The sequence below is a fragment of the Dermacentor andersoni genome, chromosome 2 (assembly GCF_023375885.2).
Source record: "Dermacentor andersoni chromosome 2, qqDerAnde1_hic_scaffold, whole genome shotgun sequence".
NCBI classification, from domain to species: domain Eukaryota; kingdom Metazoa; phylum Arthropoda; class Arachnida; order Ixodida; family Ixodidae; genus Dermacentor; species Dermacentor andersoni.
This window is the reverse complement of record NC_092815.1, coordinates 109,098,566-109,123,403: the sequence shown is the minus strand read 5'-3', so window position 1 is coordinate 109,123,403 and position 24,838 is coordinate 109,098,566. Positions and strand designations below refer to the sequence as shown.

At 48.4% G+C, this 24,838-nt stretch overlaps 1 long non-coding RNA gene across 1 annotated transcript; it reads left to right on the top strand.

The window, feature by feature from the left end:
* Positions 1 to 13: 13 nt before the first annotated feature.
* LOC129387583 (uncharacterized) lies at positions 14 to 22,109 on the top strand. The gene is made up of 3 exons (XR_011892541.1): positions 14 to 216; positions 4,138 to 4,241; positions 21,958 to 22,109. It is a non-coding gene; the product is annotated as an uncharacterized lncRNA (long non-coding RNA).
* The last annotated feature ends 2,729 nt before the right edge of the window (positions 22,110 to 24,838 follow it).

Below are 24,838 nucleotides of genomic sequence, written 5' to 3'. Positions count from 1 at the left end.
AAATGCAAGCTTGCCTAATATGGGCCGTCGCCCAGCTTGCAGAACGAACCTGGAAAACCCGTACCCTGTAGCCGCCAGGGTATGCGACGCACTTGGCATGGACCTTCTGCCGGGTACTGCGGAGAACAAATTTATAACGAACATTATTAGGTACAACGAAGACTACACGCACCGAGGGAGAGATATACTTTACTGGCTCGACGTTCCTCCGCCAAGGTGTGCATACCGGGCTTTCTTACTTTTATTTTATTATGTATTAACGCAGTCGCATTACAGGCAGAAATCGCAATGTTTGTAGATATATGCGTTAGGACAAATGCGGGCCGATCCCGAAGGCAGTGAAGTATAAAACTTTGGGCGGGTCACGATGACAGTGCAGTTCAACACCGCGTTTCAAAGGTCTAACTGTCGCGAGAGAATAATACGAGAAACGGCCACGTCACGCCCGCACAAGAAGTTTCAAATAGAGATTTTGGCACGGGAAAAGCGAAAATAGGCACTTGACGCACGTTCCTGACATTTCAAAGAGGGACTTTGTCACGAGATAAGCATGCGTACTATCATGACTTAGTGGTGAGTGCGTTGGGATTCTGTGCTAGAAGTGAGAGGTCCGATACCACTTTCAGTTGCACATATCCTAATGGCCCTATTGCAGACTTCACCTATTTTGAAAGCGGATCGAAGAAAACTGGATGTATGTTGAGCGTACCACGAAGTTGTCAAAGTGGGCTTAATAATACGCAGTATAGAAACGCCGCTTTAATGCACGAGAATGTGCAAGGTTGCCAATAACGCACGCGCGCAGATGTCGAGACGTCACAATAAGTACACAACCTTACGGGCCTTGCTTTACATGTTCTTGCCTAAGTACGGCGTCCTGCCAATATTATTATATAATGTAGACGTCACCACTGTTGATGTGGATGTCAATAATGCCGCAGAACGCGTTGAATAATTTGCAGGAATAAAAGGGGTTTTGGTTATTCGAATGCCCGAGCTGCGGAACGTTGCCTTTCGTTTCTTTTCATTTTATGACTACTTTAACGCCAAGAGTGCAAACGTGCGTGAAACTAGGACTGCACTATATTCTACTTCATCGTCACGACACTCCATACCACGTCACTCCTTGTCTCTCACGGATGTTCTCAGTGAGGTTAGTTCAATGGGTGCCGTTACTTAAACTCATGTAAATTAAACTGTAAATGTATTTCGTGCAATTTTAATACGCATCCGCGGCACGCTCTGTTGTATATCTCCAATGAATTTTAAGCATGTGGCAAGGTGGCTGTTTGTGTGGACCACGTGCCTCGTGCTGCAGCTCGCGCGTTGTGCTTAGCACGATCTCTGTGAACTGCCGCTGAAGTCACAACATGGCGGACACGGCTAGCGTGCCGAAGCCAATTTCCCGCGCAAAGCGTACTTGTCCTCCCGGCGTCGAGACACCGCGCAACGACACGCCACCAGGACGGGCTTGCCTCCCGAGATACGGCCTCCTAGGCGCCCTCTCCACCCGTAATCTCTTACGTCGAGCGCTTGATCGCAGGGGTAGAAGCTCATAGGTCGCAATAAGTTTGTCACGTGAGGCCTTTGCTCTCGCGACTTCTCGTTCTCGCACTTTGTTGACCGCTACCCGGTTAGCCCTAGCGCAGCGCAAGCCCATACTCGATCGTCCTTGCGCTGAGAACTTGAATGTAAGCGCCGTGGCTGTCGCACTGTGGTGTATCTTCTGTTAACAAACCAGCGTTGGTGATCTGATTCCGGAGCCTTCTCTGCGCCGTGTGGGAGAATCGACGAACCCTGCCGTAGTGCGTTTGTGCGTTGCACAGTGGAGGAACGTCGCGCACTTTTCTAACCGTCGCTCACAGGATCGGCCTTGTGCACAACCATTTCCACAAAGTGAAAGCGATGCTGAATGTTTAGCCGTTGCAAAGAGATAACGCATTTATTCGAAACGATCATCAGTGGCCCAGCAAAGGACGTCGCTGGAACAAACCCTTCTACCAAGTGACGTGACTTCTTTATTTTCGAAATGTCGTTTACAGCGAGATGCCTTGCTAGACTTCTCTTGGTGCCTTCAAATGCCAATCTGCCAGAGAAACTGTGTTTTCTTTTAGATATCCTCAAGAATATTTTAACAAAATTTCGAAGTTCAGGCGTCTGTGTTTTGATCAAGTATTAGCGGTGAATGCATCCGATGACGTACTTCAATTTTATGTTACAGGGGCCGTGAACTAGCCCTCGGGCTTGGTAAAATAACATATTTCGAGGGAAGCATGCGCTGCTGTGAACATCTCCAAGTTTGCTGTCGTACGCGGTGCGTGAAGCTCGCACGTCCCCTCCCCACCCCCCCCTCGGATCGCGAAATCATCGTTCTCTCAAACGCTCCCTTTTGAACAGACGGCCGGATCCTCACTGTTTTCTGGATGCTTTGTTTCGTCATCGGATGCTTCATTTACTCATTCCCTTGTGCGGCTGCTTTTTGCCGATAGCTGACATCAAGCTGCGGTCGGCTACTTGGCGTAGATAGCGCGGCGTCCGCAAGGTGCCTCCACGGGTCCACTGGCGAAGGGCACTGCGAGTCGCTGAGGGCAACCGCGTTTGGCTCATGTTTAACGCGTCGTAGGCACCAAAGTCGGAAGTCTTGGCATCTACGTTAAGATCCAATATAAAATTCGAACTGCGTGCCACGGCGACATTTAGAAGACGGAGAGTTGTCGGCACACCCCACTGCTCCGTATTCTTCGCAGTACAAGTCATTGAAGGAGAAACGCGGGAGCACAGTGGTGGCCGTGCTTGACTTTATGCGGCAAAGTATTTCTGAAATAGCATGTTTTCACTTCGAATGGATTTCTCCACTTCGATAAAAGTCGTTCAGGGCCCCTTCAAATACCGTTCGGGCAGGCGACTGACTTATATGGTACCTTGTGAGGTAGATATTTATTATTTATTTATTTATTTATTTCAACATACTGTCAACCCCATGGGGGTTATCCAGGAGTGGGTAAACAATTTTGACACATATATAGATTTGCAAACCTGGCTTAAGAAAATACAGGATAGGTGGGAACACATACAGAGAAGCAAATAATATCAATAAGTAAAAGATATCAGTAAGTAGAAGTATAAGTAAATAATCAGCGTAATGGTGGAGTATCATCCGAAATCAGGCATACCGCACTAGGTGAGTAGCTGCAAAAACCCGTGTCCAACGCCAGCCTACTATAAGCCAGCTTTGTTTTGTTACTTTCGCCCCCTTTTAGTACACATACCTAACTGACCCCTATTTGCCATGCGCCGGGGCGGCCCTCCAAGGGGCGGTGGTTTTGACAATCGGGCAGCTAACGAAAAGCGACAAACGAGCAGGAAGCGTCAGCTTGCATACTAGACGAACAGAATGAGCCCATTCATGGCACTCTCTTGCGCCATTTCCCGCAGTCCGTGATAAAACATGCCTGCCACTTATTTCAAAGAGCTGCAGATTCACTTCTGTAGGCTCTAGTGAATTATCCTGTCGAATCGGAGAATCACCATACCATAGATTTACAGCACTGATCCACTTCAATTCCACAATAAAGTACAGTAGGGCTCTTTACAAGCGGTGCGAGTGAAATAGTGTAGCTTAATCGGCCCTACTTTGGCATAGTTCAGGAATTTGGAGCTCGTCACATATTATTCGATTGATGCGAAAAAGTGGCAATTGCCTCGCTTTCGGGAGCATGCGGATTTTACCTAGAATTTTTCCTCAGCAGTTGCGTCGAATCCCGCGTGGTTCAGGGAAGGCATGGCATTAGTAGTTGCAAATGGTTTCTTTGATGTAAAAATCAATTGCGATGTGCTCCACGGAGCGCCCAATACACTTGGAATAAATCTGTTCGCACTAACAATTTCTCTGATACCTCCGCCAATGATTTTACTTGCGACCAGCATTCTTCAGGCACATGTATTTCCAGTGCGTGTTTTTCGAATTATTTCCCTACTTTTCGTCCTGGTGATTTATACCACCACATTCACATAACACTTCACTGCAAAAATTTAATGCGTAAATGTGGAAATTACAACAAATTTTCCTATGTGTAGCCACTTGGACTTGTGGAGATGTGAATCGCCAAAAATTCATTGTCTTTTTTTTTTCGTCAGTGGCAACAGCTCCGTGTGCTCTGCAGCCCTTTACGGCGACGACGGCATCGCAACTGCGCTGTCTGAAGTGCAGTGCAACACGTCTCTGCATTCGCTATGCGTTTGTGAGTACCTGCCTCTCCATTCTTTCTTACTTCGCAGCCTAAAGTCTCGCGTGTCCTTGCGGTACAATAAATGTTCAGAATAGTCACCGAGTTCTGGAAGCTTATGTTCCTGGAATCATTTCACTGATTATAAGGGTTACAGTTTCTCGTTTACACGCCGCCTGTGAGCTGTGAATTACGACAGCTGAGTGCATCAGCCAAACCCACACCAGCTTGCGCAAGGCGCCACGCGGTGGCACTTCTGTCAGGCACCAGAATTACTGTCTACGACCATTGATTACTGTCTGATGACAGAAGGAATTCATGATAAGTTGAGAGAAAGGATCATTGACGAGGAAGGGTATAGCACCATAGGGAGGGACCGTAAACGCATCATTTTGAAAATGGGATATCTAGTTGGGAAAGAGAGCAAGGAGTGCAAAATGGACAGTCCAAATTCGAACGCTGAACAAATGACAAATATAGTCATTAGAGTCGTGGAAGTACTTGGGAAATGGCCAAGTAAAGAGTGCGAATGTAGTGAGCTTCTAAGTGTGATAACGACAGAAATATGGAAAGAGAAACAATATGTTCGTTGGAACAGAAAAAAGAAACCGGAGAGCTGGATGAAGAGGGACATATGAGAAGCTATCGCCGAACGAAAGAAAGCATCCCGAGAGCACAGGCAGGCAAAGAAGGCGTAGGTGCAAAAGAATGAAGTAGCCAGTAAATGGGAAATATACCGGGAGAAAAAGTCTATGGTTCAAATACTGGTGCAAGTCAAGGTAAAAGGAGAAAGTGAACGCTGGTGGTCAGAAATACGTGAGAAAAAGAAGGCTGCACCTAGAATATTTTGGAACCACATAAAATTATTAGGTAGGAAGTGTGGAGCAATACAACCACATATCCTAGACGAAGTTGGAAACAAACAGGAAGCAGACGCCGCATTAATTTACATCCGAAAAATAACAGCCGAATCTTTCAAAGACAATGGAAAGCTTGTAGTAGTGGAAAAAATAACCATGAATAAGGACCAGATGGAAAGGAGGTGGTGCTGACGGAATTTAAACTGGAAGAAAGCCGATGAGAAAATTTCGAAGCGCACAGCCACAGGGCTAGACGAGGTTCCCGTTAGGCTGATTAATGAACTAGGATGAAAATTAAGGAAGCTCTGCTGAAAGCAGTGGGAAAAAGCTTTCAAGGATAGATGAATGCCAGACAGTTGGCGACAAAGTAGAATGAGTTTTAGTTATAAAGGTAAGGGGAGGAAAGATAGAATTTACTTGTATAGACTGTTGACCATTAGATCGGTAATATACAGGCTAGCAAAGCAGGCAATCAAATTTGAGCTGCAAGCATAGGCAGCGAATAATGGCATTTGGGGAGAACTTCAGAATGGCTTCACGATAGGTAGTTTCGATGATAACTTATTTGTTCTTACTCAGTGTACTGGAATATCAAGAGTAGAAAGCAGACCAATATATGTGGCCTTTTAAACATTAGAGGAGAGTATGACAACGTAGACCGCAACATTTTGTAGGATATTCTTAAGAGAAGGCTTAGGCGACGGCTGCATACAGATTTTGGGAGATATTTACCTACAAAATACCGTTTGCGTTAAATGGGAAGGGATGCGGAGCGAGGAGAAAGTTGATATCAACATGGACTGAGGCAGGGGTGCCCAATAACCCCACTGCTGTTTATAGTGTACATTGTGAGGATGGAGGGGGCGCTGGAAGGAAGTAATATCGGGTTTATTCTCTCATACAATCAGGCGGGTACCGTAGTAGAGCAGCAGCTTCCAGGTTGATTTTATGCGGACGACATAGTGTTGCTAGCTCACAAACAACGCGATTTGCAACGTCTGGCTAATATCTGTGGACAGGTAGGCGATAATTTAGTCTTGAAGTTTAGTGATAGAAATCAGGTGTTATGGTATGCTTTGAAAACAGTGAGCAGACAGTGTCAATAGAGAGCTAGGAAATACTTTGGGTAAGATATAAGTACTGTCGCGAAACACTTTGGCCATTAAGCATTCGCGACTATAACGATAGAGCAGTGAGAGGTAGTACAGCTGATCGAGCACTGAAACAAGGTTTGTCTCTCTCGTCGTCGTTCTCTCTCCCGTAGCCACAGCCCCACTGCTCCTTATTTTGCAGTACAGTTATGTTCCCCGCGGTAAAGGAAGCCATCGTGGCGACCTACGGGTAGGACAACACAGGTGGATCATAGTACGGCTTTAGGCGCTGGACATTCACAATTTCGCGTCCTAGACGGCGATGATTTAAAGGTAGCTCGAGGGGTTCCACCATATAGTTGACTGAAGACCTTTGGTTGATCGCGCGGTATGGGCCCATGTACTTCGACGCGAGTTTCGGTGACAGTCCAGGGGTAGGCGCTGGAACCCAAAGCCACACTAGCGAGCTAGGAGCATAGGATACAGGAACATGGGAAGTTTCTCGATGGTGCTTCTGTCATTGCTGGTCTTCTGACGTAAATATACGGGATAGCTTGTGACACTCTTCAGCGTGTGCAGCTTCGGATAAGGTAGTGGTTTCCGTGGTGTCAGGGTAGCACGAAAGGATTGTATCCATTGTGGATAAAGGTTCGCGTCTATGCAGGAGAGAGAAGGGCGAAAATCCCGTGGTAGTCTGCGTGGCGGTATTGTAAGCGTAGGTCAGAAATGGTAGAACATGGTCCCACTTGCTTTGGTCGGATGCAACGTACATGGTCAGCATGTCACCAAGAGTGCCGATTAAAGCGCTTGGTCATGCCATTGGTCTGCGAATGATATGCAGTAGTGCTGCGATGAACGATGTGGCATTCTTTGAGGAGAGCCTCGATGACGTCGGAGAGGAACACGCGGTCTCCGTCACTGAGTAATTCCCTGGAAGTTCCGTGGCGAAGGATTATGCGGCGCAGGAGAAACCAGGCGACGTCACGTGCAGAAGCGCTGGGGAAAAGGCGCAGGGGACAAAGGGGGAGCTTCCGCATAGCGCGTAAGACAGTCGATGGCCATGATTACCCAGCGAGAACCATGTGATGTGGTTGGCAGAGGTGCATAAATGTCGATGCCTACTCGATCAAAATCACGTGCTGGCCAAGGCAACGGCTGCAATGGGGCGGTTGAACGACGAGGGGGCTCTTTGTGGCGTTGGAAAACGAGACAGGCGCGGACATAATGACGAATGAATCGATATATCCCTCGCCAGAAGTAACGAAGGCGTAGACGCGCATATGTAGGACAACACAGGTGGATCATATCAGCACACCTGCAGGCGCGCGCTGGGGGTCGTCGGGGAACGCTGCACAAATATCCGAAGGCAGATAATGAGGGATGACAAGCAACCATTTGCGGCCGTCCGGGAGGTAGTTACGACGGTACAAGAGCCCGTCGCGAATGGAGAAGTGATGTGTTTGGGAACTTAATGCGCGATTGGTAGTGGGTGTCGATGGGGTGGACAAGAAACTCAGCATGGACACGATCAATGGGTCTTTCTTCTGCTCCAGAAGAATGTCCGTGGCAGCAAGGGAACTCAGACAATGAGGCCTTTGGGGAGATAAGCTCGTCTGTTAGTGGCGAATGAGACAAGGCATCCGCATCCAAGTGTTTTTGGCCAGAACGGTTCAGCACTCGGATGTCGTACTCCTGCAGTCGAAGGGCCCATCGAACAAGACGACGAGATGGTTCGTTTAAGTACGACAGCCAGCACAGCGAATGGTGATCAGTTGTCATGACAAATGGGTGGCCATAGAGATACGGACGGAATTTGGTTATGGCCCAAATTATACACTGTTTTCTGGTACAGAATAGTTCGATTCAGGTTTAGTGAGTGCACGACTGGCGGAGGCGACGACGTACTCATCGAAGCCAGCCTTTCTTTGGGCGAGAATGGCTCCCAGGAGGACGCCACTGGCATCCGTGTGTATTTCAGTTGTAGCGCTTGGGTCTAAAGCGCAGGATTGGTGGTGACGTCAAACGATGACGCCACTTTGTGAATGCGGCATCGCGATCCGGTGACCAGGTTGAAAGGTTGTGGCCACCACGACGAAACAGCGTTAAAGTGCTGTTATGGTTGTGAAATTGCGGATGAAACGGCGGAAGTATGACGCTAACCCAATGAAGCTGCGCAGTTCCTTCGAAGTCGTTTGCTGCGGAAGCTGGCCAACAGCTTGCAATTTCGCCGGATCAGGGAGTACATATTCTTTCGACGCTACATGGCCCAGGATGTCCAGCTGCCGGGCAGCGAAGCGACACTTGAGTTTAGGCTGGAGGCCAGCATCAGCGGGGCACATGAGGACGCGTTCAAGTCGAAGTAAGTGGGAAGGAAAGTCCGGTGAAAAGATGATGATGTCGTCCAGATACCACAGGCATATCTGCCATTTGAGGCCGCGCAAGATATTGTCGATCATTCTTTCAAATGAGGCAGGGACGTTACACAGGCCAAATGGCATCACGGTAAATTCAAATAAACCGTCAGGTTTGATGAAGGCCGTTTTTGGACGGACTGTCTCAGCCACTGGCACTTGCCAGTACCGGGGTGGTAAGTGTTAAAATGACAATTCGGCACCCTGGAGGCATTCTACGGCGTCATCAGTACGAGGTAGTGGATAAACGTCCTTGCGGGTGATCTTATTGTGTCGCCAGTAGTCCACGCAAAAGCTAATTGTGCCATCTTTCTTTTTGACCAGCACTATAGCAGAAGCCCATGGACTGTGCGAAGGCTGTATGACGCCACGTTGGAGTATGTCTCCAACTTACTCAGCGATGACGCTTGTTAAGAACCGCCTGCTGAGGTGCAAGTCTTGCCAGCCAGGTGCCAGAGCGGCGTCGACTTTTCCTGGAAAGCCACCACCACCTTCTAGCCACACGGCGTCACTAAGTCTATTGTGTGCGGTGAACAATACGCCGTGTCCTCGACCTTGATCGCGGGATTGCCGAGCTGAGCTCGACGAAACAGGCTTCGTGACTGAACACGCTACCACCGACCCGGTCTGCCGTGAGCAAGGGATGTCCAGAGGGAACGTCTTTGGGGGCCCCTTCCCACGCACCGTTCCTGATGTAAGCCCCGAGTTCTGCGAAGTCCGTCTGCCCTCGGTGGGTTCCGTGAAACCGGTGTGGAAGCCCTCCCGCTGAAAGGTGGCTCGTCTACTGATCGAACGTTTCTCTCACCTAGGGATCGAGGGAGGACCGAGTCTTTATAAACCGCTGTTGTGCGGCTGCTCAGTGTACTTTCTCTCGCAGTCATGGTAGACTGATGAACTGCAACATCCTTATGTAGATACTGTAAATAAACCCATATTCATCGTTCTCGATGAGAAGCAGTCCTTCCATTCAACAACGTCCTCAGCGTGGATAAATTGGACGATGGCATGGGCCAGCTACCATCTATTTCATGCCCGACTCCAATCTTGACAACTGGTTACGAACGGTGGGATTGACCTCTCAATCCTCACACGCTACGCTCCGTGGCGGATACACGATACGGGCTGTGGCTTAAAGGCGCATGGTTGTCGGTGTCGATGTGATGGACCACAGTGGAAGTGCGGCCTAAGCGAGATTGTTGCAGGTCGAACGACGTATGAAAGCGGTTAAGGAGATCAACGATCTGGGCGTTCTGACCTGGAGTGAGGTTGGGATCAATACACCGGGAAAATGTTGGGTTATGCGGCAGCGTGGGAAGAGAAACTTGAAGGGCCAGAGCGACAACCGGAGGAGAAGCCCGGTCATCAGGCCCATCCTAAAGGAAGCTTGGTTTGATTTCGTCAGCGTAACCAAGACACTGATCGTGTAACAGGCTAGCAGGGCAAGGAAACAGGTTCCATACGTAAAGTGGGCTGGAACCTTGACAAATGGCAAGAAGTTCAAAAGGAAGCAAGAAGAGATGACGGCGAGCAGCAAGCTTATACGACGCGAAAAGAACTGTGGAATCAGAAAATTCAACGCAAGAAACGGGTACAAGTGCGGCAGAGTATGGAGAAATCTCGGTGCCGGAGGGGACGAACACATGACCGGAAGCGTCATCAGTATCTTGAAAAACGGTGTGGCCGAATGGCGTCAGCGCGAGTTCAGCACGGGCACATCTTAATATCCCATCTTAATATCATGACATGGAAGCAGCGAGGCAGAACAACAAACTCAACATGGTATGAAGTGCCGCTGATAGCAGCACGCACGGTACACTTGCCTAAGGATTCAATCGGCGCAGCGCTTGCTGTACTTAATGAAATGACAGACTATGGCATCGCGACTTTTCTAAGGTTAAGAGGGAGCTGGTCCGAAATGACTGATATTGCTGCTCCCGTGTCTACAAACGCATGAACGGCAATGACTTCTGCACGAACTTCAAGGACGTTCACAGGGAATAAATGATGTCCTGAGGAGTTCGTTGCGATCGCAGTACTTGCCTCCGGAACTGCGGTCCTTAGTTTCCTCTCGGATATCTTCAGGGCGACGGATAAGTGGTGACAGAGAATGCCAACGGGGAGACAGAGACCGATGGGTATTGAAGGTTCGGGAAGCAGGAGGCGAGGCTTCGAAGGGCTGAGCGGCAGAAACGGAAAGGGACGGAGAGTCGAAACCGTTGCTTTGTGCCCTCGGAGAATCCGAAGGATACCATCCACGCCGCAGCAAAGCCGTGCTATATGCCCAGGTAGGCTGCACCAATAACAGATAGGCCAGTTGTCCTGGGTGCGCCATGGATTGAGAACAGCGGGCGGAGACAGATGGAAATATTGGCGAGGTGGCGCACGGGCTGCTGTGGCCGCCAGTAGCCAGTAGAACAAGTCGCTAACGTAGTACCACTTGCTCATCAACCGCCTCCTACACCTGTTCTGCTTACGTACGTTGCCGCTGTCGCGAATGAAGGCCTTCATCTGCAGCTATTCAATCCAGACTTACCAGCACATTTCCCTCAGCTCCGCAAGCGGCTACAAAGTGAATATGTTGTAGCCGCTTGCGGGGGTGCGGGAAATGTGCTGGTAAGTCTGGATTGAATAACTGCAGACGGAGGCCTTGGATTCGCTTCGACGGCAACGTACGTAAGGGGAACAGGCATAGGAGGCGGTTGATGAGCAAGTGGTAGGACGTTATGCGACTTGTTCTTGTATCACCTGACGGAGATCGGGAGACTAGGTCGACTCTGACGCTGGACTGCCTGGCAGAAGAGAGAGAGAGTTGGCGTGCCATTTCTTCGCGTACAAATTGCTTGATTTGTTAGAAGATTGCTGAACTGCAAGGAGTAGCACTGACACCATCACCCAAAGCTGAAAGCGCGACGTCCGGAGCGAGGGCTCTGCGCGTAGAAACCCGTTGTTTGCGTAGCTCCTCATAGCTCTGGCAAAACTTAATGAGGTTGTTAACCGTCTGAGGATTCTTTACCAAGAGGATTTGGAAGGCATCATCTTGTATGCCATTCAAGATGTTCTTGACCCTGTCATCTTCGGTCATATCTGGGTTGATACGGCGGCAAATGTCAACTACATCTTCAATGTAGCTGGTAAAGGTTTCGCCCTTTTGTTGGGCACGACAGTGAGAATGTTGTCCAGCCCGATGTTTGCGCACAGCAGGGCGACCGAATACTTCTTGAAGTGTCGTTCGGAATGCTGTCCAGGTGGAAAAGTCAGCCTCATGGTTTCGGAATCAAAGATGGGCGACCACGGAAAGCTAGAATGGTACGTAACCAAGCTTGTCAATTTCAGCTCATTTGTTGTGGGCACTCACTCGGTTGTACGATGAAAGCCAGTCCTCTACGTCATGATCGTCAGTCCCATTGAATGTGGGAGGATGCTGATCGCGTGGCGAACCAGGATACATGACCGGAGCGGTGCCGGGGGTGGATCGGTAGGACTCGTCTCCTCAAGCATAGGAGATGTGACAGGGATCGTCCGGCTTTAGAGTTGCAGGTGTCAAAAGGTCCAGCACCTTCCACCAATTGTCACAAAACACTTTGGGCAGTAAGCGTTCGCGACTAGAACGATAGAGCAGCGAGAGGTAGTACAGCCGATCGAGCACCGAAACAAGGTTTGTCGCTGTCGTCGTCGTTCACTCGCCCATATTCACAACCCCACTGCTTCTTTTTTACAGTACGATACCTTGGTGTGTGAATGAACTAACGCAATAGATATATGGAAACACGGAAAAAAACAATAACAGTTAAGGTGAAGAGAAATGCAGCCATAATGATGCACAGAGCGCTATGGAGATACCATAGGTACGAGGTGCTCCGGGGTATGTGGAAAGGTGTAATGGTTCCAGGACTTATGTTTGGAAATGCGGTTGTTTGCTTGAAATCAGGAGTACAAGCAGAACTCGATGGGAACATAATGTCAGTGAGACATTAGGCGCTCGCGGGAAGACTACAAATGAAACTGTGCAGGGTGATGTGGGCTGGACTAGTTTCGAAGTGAGGGAAGCTCACAGTAAAATTGATTATGAAGACCGATTTGAGGAGCATGGAAGAAAGTAAACGAACTGGGAGAGTGTTCAGGTATCTGTACAGGAAAAAAAACATTGATTCACAGTGCAGGAAAAGAACTTGGAAGCTTACCAGCAAGTACGCGGCATGTAGGGTGAGCAACACAGCAACAAAGAATGTCAAGCGGAAAGTCATAGAGGCAAAAATAATTTCATGAGTGGCAGCAATGGAAAAGAAACCAGCCATGAGTATCTACTTAAAAGAAAAAAACGAAACCAGGAAAAAAAAAACAATTCATCTGCCCAGCCGTTGATTTAGCCACCCCTGGCCTCCATGAAGCGCTTGGGTTCAGCGAGAGCAGGGGAAAAGTAAATATGTCCTCAATAGATATTAGCAAGATGCGATTGGAATATTGGTGGAACCAAAGTACGGAAAGGTAAAAAAACGGAGACGTACAAAAGGAAAGTTCACAATAGGGGGTCATGAAATTTGGTTGCGGGAGTTCATCGTGGTTATTTTTCTTTTTCTTTTTTAAGCTAGGTAGTACAATAGGCAGTATAATAGCAAGAGCTTGGCATCGCAACCCACCGCCCCGTTCCAGAGGTGACGCTCATAACATCCATCCATCCACGACACGTCGCTCCCATCATCGTCATCATTATCCCATCTTTATGTTCGCTGCGGGACGCAGGTCTCTCCCTGCGATCTGTAAATACGTCTCCGTTGCGTTGGCTTATTCCAACTTGCGACTGCAAATTTATCGATTTCATCATCGCACCTAGTTTGCTGACGTTTTCGACTGCGCTTCCCTTCCCTCGGCACCAATTCTGTTACTCTAACGGAACCACGGTTGTCTACCCTGCGCTATACGTGGCCTCTTAATATCGGCTATCCCTATTTTCTCGCGGTTCCAGACCGCCGTCTTCGTGTCTCTTAGCGTTACGCGTATCATTTTCACCCCCTCGCTGTTTGCCGGTCCTTAACTTGTTCTCGAGCTTCGTTATTAACCCCGCAAATCTGGAGCACTATATCATACCAAAGAAAATTATAACATCTTTACATTTATTTCTTGCCATTGTACGCATTGCACTGGTACGAAGAAAACGGTAAAATGGTAATTCAGCAAAAATTATTCAGAACTGTAGTTACTCAAATAATAATTTATTTGATGAACTATCTACTATTGAGAATTCCCGCCAGCATATCACAAACACTAGTAAGGGTTCTGCTTTCGGTTTCTAGCGCTTCAATCAGAATTTTCAGTCATCAAATTAAGCGCATCAAATATAATATGTTCGGCTTTGCGGGGCTAAGCTCGAAGGTTCGTCCCCATATGTTAGCACGGGTAGAATTCAACGATTGTACAATTTTCTTTTTAGCGAGTAATTGACTTAGATGAACGTGCTCCTTTAGAGACTCTAGAGGCTGACTGGCAATCCTGAATGCTTGTTGACTTGCCAGGCTGTTGACCATTATCATTATTTTCTGCATGGTAATGTTCAACCTTACTCTTACACTTTCTCGTTCAAGTTCCTCATTCATTCGTTGTAATCTATCCCCCGTGCTTCTGAACAGCGCACTTTCATCTGCAAACCAAAGGTTGCTGAGATATTGGCCGTTGATCCTGACTCCTAAGCGTTCCCAGTGTAACAGTTTGAGTACTTCTTCTAGGCATGCAGTGAATAACATTGGAGAGATTGTCTCCTTGCACTAAAACAGTCGAGCTTACTTTTGTTGGACGAGAAATACAGTAGCCACGTACACATCCATAATGACGGATCGACCACATCCACCAATTCTGGCGGTGCTGTGTTTATACCGACAAGAGGAGTAACATTGCAATTCAAGACGCCACATGTCACGACGTCCATGGCTGCAGAACTCACAGCTCTGCGCAGGGTGCTTAAATTCATTGACACCGAAAGTCCTGCTACGTGGGCCGTGTTTTCGGACTCGAGACCGGGTTTACACAGCATGCAGTCAATTCTCAGACGTAAAGCTCATGAACAGCTAACATACGAAATCTTCAAACTTCATCACGACGTCAAACAGAAAGGGCATGAAATAATTTTCCAGTGGCTACCTGGCCATTGCTGGATAAGTGGAAATTATCAAGGAGATACGGTTGCCCGAGAGTCACATCAAGGACAACACATCGTTTTCATTCCTCTTTCCAGGACAGATGGTGCAAGGCAGCTTCGTCACCTGGCACGCAAGCTCTCTATAACAGAGTGGAACAACCCAATTATAGGGCACACCAGGTTGTACGAATTGAACCCTTGGCTACAACTCCGGCCTCAACCCAGGGTTCGCCGACGTGAGGCATCGGTTCTATACGGGCTGTGGTTGGGAGTGGCTTGCACGAAGGCATACACTACTTTTATTGGAATTACCGACAGTGATGCATGTGACGTCGGCGGCGTGCAAGAGAACATCGAACATTTAGTGTGCCATTGTCATCAATTTCGCTCGGAAAGACAAACATCATTCATCGCATTGCGACGACTGGACCATCGGCCGTTGTCTGTGCAGGTCCTGCTTGAAGACCGTCCTCATCGCTAGTCGGCCCACAAAGCTATGAAGGCAGTTTTGTCTTTGTTGAGGGCGACTGGCCCATGTGAACGTCGTTGACTCTCTCAGGCCCTCCGCGTGCTTGCGCGAGCTCACCGCTGCTTTCCTCCCACTCACCTCCCTCTCTCTAACTTATCTTTCCATTCCCCATTTCCCATCCCCCCGAGTAGGGTAGCCAACCAGACGCATTTCTGGTTAACATCCCTGCCTTCTCTCTTTATTTCCTCCTCCTGCCTCTCCTCCTCCTCCTCTGGGCGAATGGCTAGCGCATCAGGCAGCTGTGATCGGGGATGAGGTTTCGAAAGCAGGCATCGAAATAGCCTGAGTCGCGGAGTATATGTGGCAATGTATGCATAGTTTCGGCTTTTCCATGAACTTCTTTCACGCCGACAATGGTCACTGTACATGCGGGACTTCGTAGGCATCGTTGTTCGAACAAATTATTTGACGCCGACTTGGAGCACTAGGTATCTGCCACTCGGTCGATGCTCGTCTTCAATGAACCTTTTTGATGCCAACTTGAGTCACTGTTGTACTTAGCATGCCGTTGTCCTCATTGATGATGCGACGTTCCGCCTGCAAGCACGGGCTGTAAACGTTGTTTTCCGTTGAAACTTTGCCTGTGGCGTCCCTGGCAGACACATAACTCCAAAAACGGATGGATGACACAGGAGGAAAGGCTGACATCGCTAATGATTGTAAAGCGGGTTCTTGTAAGCGCCAAATGCACGTGTTCTTTAGCATCATATGCCTGCGAACATGCGGGCTGTTTAAATTGTTCATTGGGTCTGTCCGTGCCTCGCCTATAGATTCGTGGACCTAAAGAGCATTGTGGATGAGCAATTGGCTCCAAAGCCGCCCATTATCAGCAAGCTGGCCAAATTCATCTGAGATCACATCACGACGGCGACCTAATGTCCAAATACTTTGTATTGGGCTTTGGAAGCTGTCTGAGATTTGCTACTTTTGAGCCAATATACACGAAGCGCTACGGGATGACTTTGTCAGAGTACACTCAGAGGAATTCGCTAGTGTTTTTACCAATGACGATAAGCCGACGCTCGGGAAAGCAGTCGTCCGCGCTTTGACAATGGAAGCACTCACGGAAGGATGCTGCCGAAACTCCAGCCGTGGAGCCAGCACTTACACAATTGCAGATATTGCAAACAGAGGACGAAGAAGCGCCCACTGATCTGTTCAAGGTTTAAACAACAGCTGGTAACACGCCACCTGCTTGCTTGCTTGCTTGCTTGTTGTCCTAACCCCACTCGTTCTTTATGCCCTCATATTAAGCCTAGTCAAACAAGTACGCAAGAAAGCGACATTTCAAACCGTCTCTCATAGCGGGAAAAAACGTCTCGAGGCAAGAGAAACATGAGGCGCAAAATTGAAAAGCACGTGAAAACGCAAAGGCTTGTGACAGCAGACCTGACTACCACCACTTCAGCTCAGGTGGCTTCAAGAAACTAGCCAACTAGCCCGTACCCAAATCCGGCTTCAAGAAGCCGGGATTCAATTTTTGTTACAAATGGTGCACTGGCAAAAATGGATCACGACACCGGAACTGCAGTATAAATCGTCCCTTGCAAGTAGTTCTGCCGGCAGCTTCCATCGGCCAGCTGCAGACAGATAGAAGTCACCCTGCACATCTATAAGGGTGCGTGCCTTGGGCTCGCGGTTTCACGGTCGTGAATTCACAGCATGGTGTAGAGGCGGCTGAAGTACTACACTCCCGTGTCAAACAAGCAGGATAGGTCACTGCTGGGGTGAGAGGAAATTAGTTGCACACAGTGCTTCTAGAATGGCACACGATTTGGGGCTCTGAGTGAACTCAAGGTTCCATTCGCCTCCTCAAGCGGTATATAAATTCAAGGCCCGATGCGTCACCAGCGAAGTAGGATCTGTTACGAGCTTGGTACAGTAACGGGTGAACGGCACTAGCTGTTTTTGAAGCTGGACCAGCGAGCCTGCTTCTCGAAAGAAAGAGATATGCAGCTTTTTAGAGGTGGCTGTAGAAGGCGAGATATCAAAATTATTTTAACAAAAGGAATCCTTTCATGCACGTGATAAATAGGGTAGCATACTCCTACGTGGTGACTATAGATGTAAAGAAACTATTAACCCCTCGCTTGACATCAGATGTTATTCATCGCCTTAGCTAGGTAATCTTTTGGAAGCACTCCCACATCCCAGATTACACACCCCGGAGGGGTCGAAAAATATTTAACCTTGCACGCACAGAGTTGGACTGCTTGCCGTCAACAAGCTAGCGTTCGGAATTACGTGAGCGTCAGGTCACAAAAATATTGGATGCAGTGCTGAAGGTCTTGACCGAAGTGTGCTGTTACTTGGATGAGATTTTATTCACGAAAAAAAAAAGAAACACTGAGGATCATTTATTAAACTTCAAGCGCACTTGGAACGTATGGTAGCGATTTTTTTAGTTGTTAGCGCAGAAGCTTGAGAGAAAACCGACAGAAGTTGGGACATGTACGCGCACGTGTGTTCCATCTTCTGTTTGTTTTGTCTGAAGTTTTTACACAAAGTACTAGAAAAGATGTCGCCCCAAGAAGGTGTAACCTCAACCCTTGCAAAGTATGCTATAGATTGGTGTCAGAGTGAAATAAGGAAAACGTGCGTTTTTGTGAAGTCGAGCTATGTTGTCTGAGGCATAAGAGCATTGCAAATGTCGGCTTCACCGCACAATATTAACACAGTTATAGCGACTACAAGTACGACAACAAAGTAGCAGCTACATTGTTTTCTGGGCGTTTTCATATATTGCGGAAAGTAATCGTTGCTCAGCTTTTCACAAGCTTCTTGGTGATGAGACTACCACTGCAGAGGAGCATTCGAGCGAATAAAAAAGAAGGTATCTTCAGCTCCCTACTCAGCCCACTAAAACGAATATACACCATTAATGCTGTTTTGCGACGTATCCAAGTACCGAGTAAGTGCAGTTCTCACGTTTTTGATGACGGCAGCTATAGGTCCGTTAGCTATTCTTCGCGCTGTTGGATCTCTTTGTACAAAGGTTCATCTCTAGCGCTGCCACCAGTTGTCGGATCTGGCGGACAATCCCAATTGCTGTCCCCCAGATTTTCGACCTTGCCGTTGAGTGCGGGAGTTCTCCGAAGTTGAGGAGGACTTTGAGATGAAAAACTGGAGGTTTAGTTACATTATTTACAGTGAGAGTACAAAGAAATTAACAGTCATAAAAGTCATTACGGGCCGGCAGCAACTCGGACGCTGCGGCCCGTGGCAAGAAGCTCGAACGTGATGAATGAAGGAATGCTCCGTTGCTTCTACTGGTCTCTGGTTTTTAACCCCTTCGGTGTCTCGAAGTGACGTCACATTCGGCCAATCGGCGAGCCCGCTCAGGCGGCGTCATTTTCGGCCAATGGTAGGCGCCCGTGCGAGTGTAGGTCACATTCGGCTCAGAGGGTCACTCCTTGGGCTCTAATTGTCCGAGGGATAACTTGTCGGCGGTATTGCCTCCCTGGTCTGTAACTTCCGTCACAAAGGCGGACGGGGGATTGCTGCCAGGGCTTCACGGTGCATTACAGCCGTCTGTGCCTCGCGGCTTGCAAGCGTACAGCGGGGGCAGGCGGTTTGTTCTCGAGCGACCTTTCAGAGCTGCAAAGCAGCTTTCCTGGGGACCCACGTTACCTGGAACAGTTCCAGGCTCCCGCTACACTTTCGGGAAGAGTCAAGCAGTGAATAGCTCCACATGCGGCGCACGGGGTGGGGGACGCCAACTTGTCTGGACGAGCTGCGCCTCGGGAACTTGGTAGATGTGCTTCTGCGTTCCTTACTTAGGTGTGGCGCGATTCAATGTGGTTTGGTGAACTCGAAGGAGGCTCACGAAAAGGTCCGGTATCTAACAGCGCACTTTGTTGAGGATTATAGAAAATACAGGGAACCAGAAAAATAGAAGGTGGTGTTTGCAACGATTTTTGGTATAGAAAAATTTCAATGCGACATTTGCAGGCAAATATTCACTCCAAACATGAGTTGTACGCCTATAAGCAAATTTTGGGACCTACAACTGGGATTCCTTCATTTGCAGGCGCGCTTTAACAGCACTGGACAGTGACGCTGACAGCATGTATTTATGACCTCGTATTTAAGGTCTGCAGTTATAAGATAAAAGCAGATAGTTGCTCCCAGCTGTCGCTGCCTTGTGTCAAAAAGTAAATAACAGAGAAAGTAGAGACTTGCCATTCTTTACCGCTGTATTGCCTGTCCGTATCGAGGAAAGAAACGGCGCGCGCCATGGAACATGACCATGTTCCTTTACAAGCACTAGTTTATAAGTGCCGGATCTCTAATGTCTCTCGTTCGTGACAAGCTTTGCCGTTATTTCACCAGGTGCAGTGAAATAACGGTGGATCAGGGATGCATCCCACAAGGAACAGGAGGGGTCCTACGGGGAAGACTGCATGGTGTAGTGGTAATGCATAGACGACTTACACGAAGGTTACGTGCGAACTGTACACATTGTAGGCTGCGAAGGTATTGTCAGGCAGTCGGCTAGCCATCGATTGAGGAGAACCCTGAAGGTGTGACTACATAACGTGTAAATGTTCCAAAAGAACGCATTGTTCCACTCAAAGCACCATTGCACCCGTGGTACTGTCTTCGCGCCGGGGGCCACGCCGGAACCAAGAATTTGGTCGGCACATACAAGGCTGGCAGTACCTGTGAATGAATAAATTTTCCGGGTGATTTCAACGTTCAGTGTTTCTGACAGTGGTCGACGGCCACTCCAAGTGGCCAGAAGTGTTTGTGATGTGCTCTACATTTGCGGCGACCAATATTCAATGTTTAAGAGATGTTGTTCACGCTTTGGTGCCCCGAGAAAATTGTGTCGGTAAACAGTGTACATCGCAGTAAAAGAGGTGGACGTTTGGCACGCCCAGACTGCGCAATACTATCGACCACAGGGAGGCGGATACGTCTCGTGCAGAACCCGAAAAAATTCCTGCAGAGTCCGAAAAAAATTTCCTGCAAAAGGAAGGCACAAGCCATCGTCTACAGGTAAAGCTTCGGACAAATTTCTGGTTGCCTGTGGAAACACTTTCCCTGCGACCACACATGAGGCACCACCCAACTTGCTGTTAGGGCGACGTTTGCTTATACCTTTCTCGATGTACTGAAACGTGCGGTGAGGGAGGGTGGCCGGCATGCAGTTTAGACAGAGTGAGTAAACACAGTAACGTGCACGAAATGGGTGTCGGTGATGAGGTTCTCGCACGCAATTACAATGGACAGCACAAATTGGTGCCAGCAGCTGTTAGTCTAATCCTAACCAGTGTGTTTTAGGAAGAGAACCCCTACTCCAGCCGGATGTCACGAGTTTGGGTGCCAGAAGTTCATGTTACGCCAGAGCACGAATTTTTCTACCGGAAACGCGTTCGTGAACGCGGTTCAGTACTTCTACGGTTACATTTCACTTATACAATGAAGCGACACCGAGTCGGAGACCACGCGCGTTCGTCACCACCGGTGGGCGTTTCCGCTTTACCACACAGATCGCATGTAGACAGGATCGACACTATCCTCTTCGTGATCGTCGACCATCTGATATATTCTAAGTGGAATCGTAGAGCGTGCCAGTTGCATGATAAAGATGGATGAAGCATTGCCTGAGAGCACGTATTGCAACCAGACCACACGTATCTCACATGTGCGAGCAAGTGCTCGAGATGTCGCGGTCGGCGCTCTCTAGTGCTGAGTCCTGATTGGAGCTTGCGTCGGTATATGCCGGGCAATAATCCCAGTTACACGGCTGCAATACTGCCTGCTTCGCCTACGGCAGACACTCTGCACTTTCTCTCGGTAAATGGCTATGAACGATAATACTTGATTTTCCTTCATATTCTGCGATTTCGCCGCAATTTTTTTTCTTTTGCTGTCGATCATAGAAAAGTATATTTTGATTTTGTGCATGCAAGAGTGTCTTTAAATTACCTTAGGTTCGCAAAACAAGAAGATTGTTGAAAAAACAGACAAATAACGTTTGAAGTAATTTTAATGTTTACTGAAATGTATGTCTGTATTTCGAGAAACGTTGAAATCATAGAAAAAGGAAACTGGGTTACAACGCGTACAAGCACAGATAATAACGTTCTTGCTGGGTTGCTGTGCCCATTCCATAGCGCGGTGCATAGGCAGGTCCGAGGGTAACGGAACGGTAACTTCAAGCAGTATCTTGCTTGCCATTCCATCTTGCTTGCCTTGGAGGAGCGACGGCAGCAGCGGCCCCTAGCGGCGCTCATCGGTGCAGCGGCGTTTTGGCACGACTGGTAACTGCTGGGGCAGCCGTCCCTCACGTGTACCAGTTGCATCGTGTCCCAGCAGTGGGGCCACAACCGTGAAAAAGTTGAGCGCAAAGCTCAACGTTGCCATAGCTTTCGATGCTTCGCCTCTGGAGTAATGTGCCATATTTTACTGTGTTTAAAGGTTGCTGAAGTGCTTTAATTATTCTAGTATCAGTTGCTACGCAACCTTGTATCGTACTATGAGCTATTGCTTGAACTGCCTCGTTTACACAATCCTGCCGAATTTGTGAACCACAATAACCTTGAATATTATACCACCGAAGTTGGCAATAGTGCATGTTCTTTTCACACACAAAAAAGGCCACGCACATGTACAATGAATTAAATACATTATGCTAGCCGATGCTTTCTTCGTTCGTAATATTATAGCCTTCTATAACAGACAATTTCTCTTTTGTTTTCCAGTCACCAACATTGAAAGACATTCTACAGTGGCGCCTAGCACCAGCGAAACTACCACTGATATTGCCAGTGACAATACTGATATTGGCAGCGGTACTGTCAGTGATGTTGCCAGCTAAATCACTGATCTTACCTGTACTGGTGGCAGTCACACAAATGCGAGCAACAGAAATGCCAGTGCCGCAAATAAACTGTTGTAACACATGGGAGCCGAACGATGGGTGGTCTCTGGCTGCTTGATGACCGATCTTGCAATAAAACAAGACTGGCAGCGACGTGTAGGCTGCGCACGAACGCCAGCTTGGTAGCCATCGGTTTTCCCTGCAATTCTTAGTGGCAGTTCATTATTCCACCGCGTAGTGTCGCTCTTTATCTTAGTTGTCTTGTATCATATACCAAAATTGGAGCATGCATAAATATAGATGTATGTATTTACAAGTTAACGAATTTCGTTAAAGTGCGCCAAACGTTTCTAGAAATGTGGGTCTCCCGTTGATGGTACGCTACACCACACTCATTTGTCGTTCGTCTGAAAGCGCAATGTCTCAATTCTGCTACTCCGAATTCAGCATTTTTACATGAGTTCTGGTTGTTTACAAAATAATTCATAGAGCGTGAGTAACACAAAGTGAAGCCCGCTGCTGAGAGATATCCATACGTACAGTGTTGACCTTCGTGTTGTATGCGCTATTTGTTTCAAAATGCAGTGGTTGGGAATAGAATGGATTTCGTGCATGAATGGGTGTATTTTCGTAGCATGCCATTTAAAACAGATCGTTATGTTCACAATCCTGCTGTGGACGTGGTCCGCGATTGCACGGAGAGACGAACCGGACGGACGGACGAATGAACGTGGGGACGGATAGATGTCATGCCATGCATGTCATTCATACCTCATCATGACACACAGGTAACGATATGTATGTCATGTCATGGCATGCCTGTAGTGTCATTTACGCCATTCATGTCACGACATGCATAATATGTCATTCATTTCATATAATGCATGCCTGTCGTGACATGCTTATTCTGATATATCCAGTTAAAACAACGCATCTCATGTCACGCCATGCACATCCTGATATATGACCACCGAGAGAAACGACCATGATAGTATGTCATTTATGCGATGTCGTGCACGTGCAGATATGTATCCAGATAAAGAAACGACCACAACGCCATGACAACGTAAGAGGTTAGACAGACAGACAGACAGACAGACAGACAGACAGACAGACAGACAGACAGACAGACAGACAGACAGACAGACAGACAGACAGACGGACGGACGGACGGACGGACGGACGGACGGACGGACGGACGGACGGACGGACGGACAGACGGACAGACGGACAGACAGACAGACAGACAGACAGACAGACAGACGTGTCCATCAGCTTATTTCGTGTCCATCAAGCTTACATCTTGGCGAGTGCCGCGGTATTGCTGATGAATTCGACAGGAGCTCTGTCTGCGATGTGCCTGATGACTCCACTCCTCTTCACGTTGACGCCATGGCTCTGCCTGTCTCTGCGCCTGCGCCTGCATGCGACCGAACGTTTGCTCCGTCTGTTGATCCCAACCTCACTCCGAGTCAGCGCACGCAGATTGTCGACCTCCTTAACCGATTTAGAACTCCTTTCGACCTCCAAAAATAATGTTTAGGACGTACCACCACAGTCGTTCATCACACCGACACCGGCAGCCACGCGCCTCTACGCCAACGTCTATACCGTGTGTCCGCGACGGAGCGCCGTGTCATCGATGAGCACGTAGGAGGCATGCTCCGACGGGGCGTAAAACAGCCATCACAGTCCCTAGGCTTCTCCGACAGTGCTGGTGAAAAATAAAGATGGGACTATTCGTTTTTGTGCGGACTATCGACGACTAAACAAGATAACCCGGAAAGATGTCTATCCTCTTCCCCGTATCGACGACGCACTGGACTGCCTCCAAGGCGCTGAATTCTTTTCGCCCTTAGACTTACAATCCCGTCACTGGCAGGTCCCGGTGGCTGACGCAGACCGCCCGAAAACGGCATTTGTTACACCTGACAACTTGTATGAAATTACCGTGATGCCCTTTGGCCTCTGTAATGCGCCTGCAACGTTTGAATGAATTATGGATAACAGCTTCTGGGGCCTCAAATGGCAGACATGTCTTTGTTATCTCGATGACATTACCATCTTGTCCCCGGACTTTTCTTCTCACCTGTTCCAACTCAAACGCTGCTCACTTGCCTTGGCGATGCTGGACTCCAGCTCAACTTAAAGAAGGGTCACTTTGCCCCACGGCAGCTAGTCATCCTTGGCCACGTTGTTTCGTAAGATGGTGTGCTCCCAGATCCAACCAAACTTCAAGCCAATGCCGAATTTCCACGACCAAACACCACAAAAGAACTCCGCAGCTTCATCGGATTATGATCTAATTCTCGTCGTTTCATCCGCAACTTCGTCACCATAACAGCGCCTTTGACGCAGCTTCTCGCGGGTAACCACGCCCTCCTGGCCTGGCCGCCAGTTTGCGATGCCGCATTCACGGCACTGCGTCGTCCTCTAACCTCACCCCCCATTCTCTGACATTTTGACCCAAGTGCACCGAAAGAAATACACACGGATGCCAGTGGCGTCGGCATTGGCGCTGTTCTTGCACAACGAAAGACTGGCTTTGATGAATACGTTGTTGCCTTCGCTAGCCGCGCACTCACGAAAGCGGAAGCAAACTATTCCGTTGCAGAAAAAGATTGCTTGGCTATCATTTGGGCCATAACCAACTTTCGTCCTTACCTCTACGGCCGCCCGCTCGACGTCATCACGGATCACCATGCACTCTGCTGGCTGTCGTCCTTGAAAGATCCTTCAGGTCGCCTCGCTCGATGGTCGCT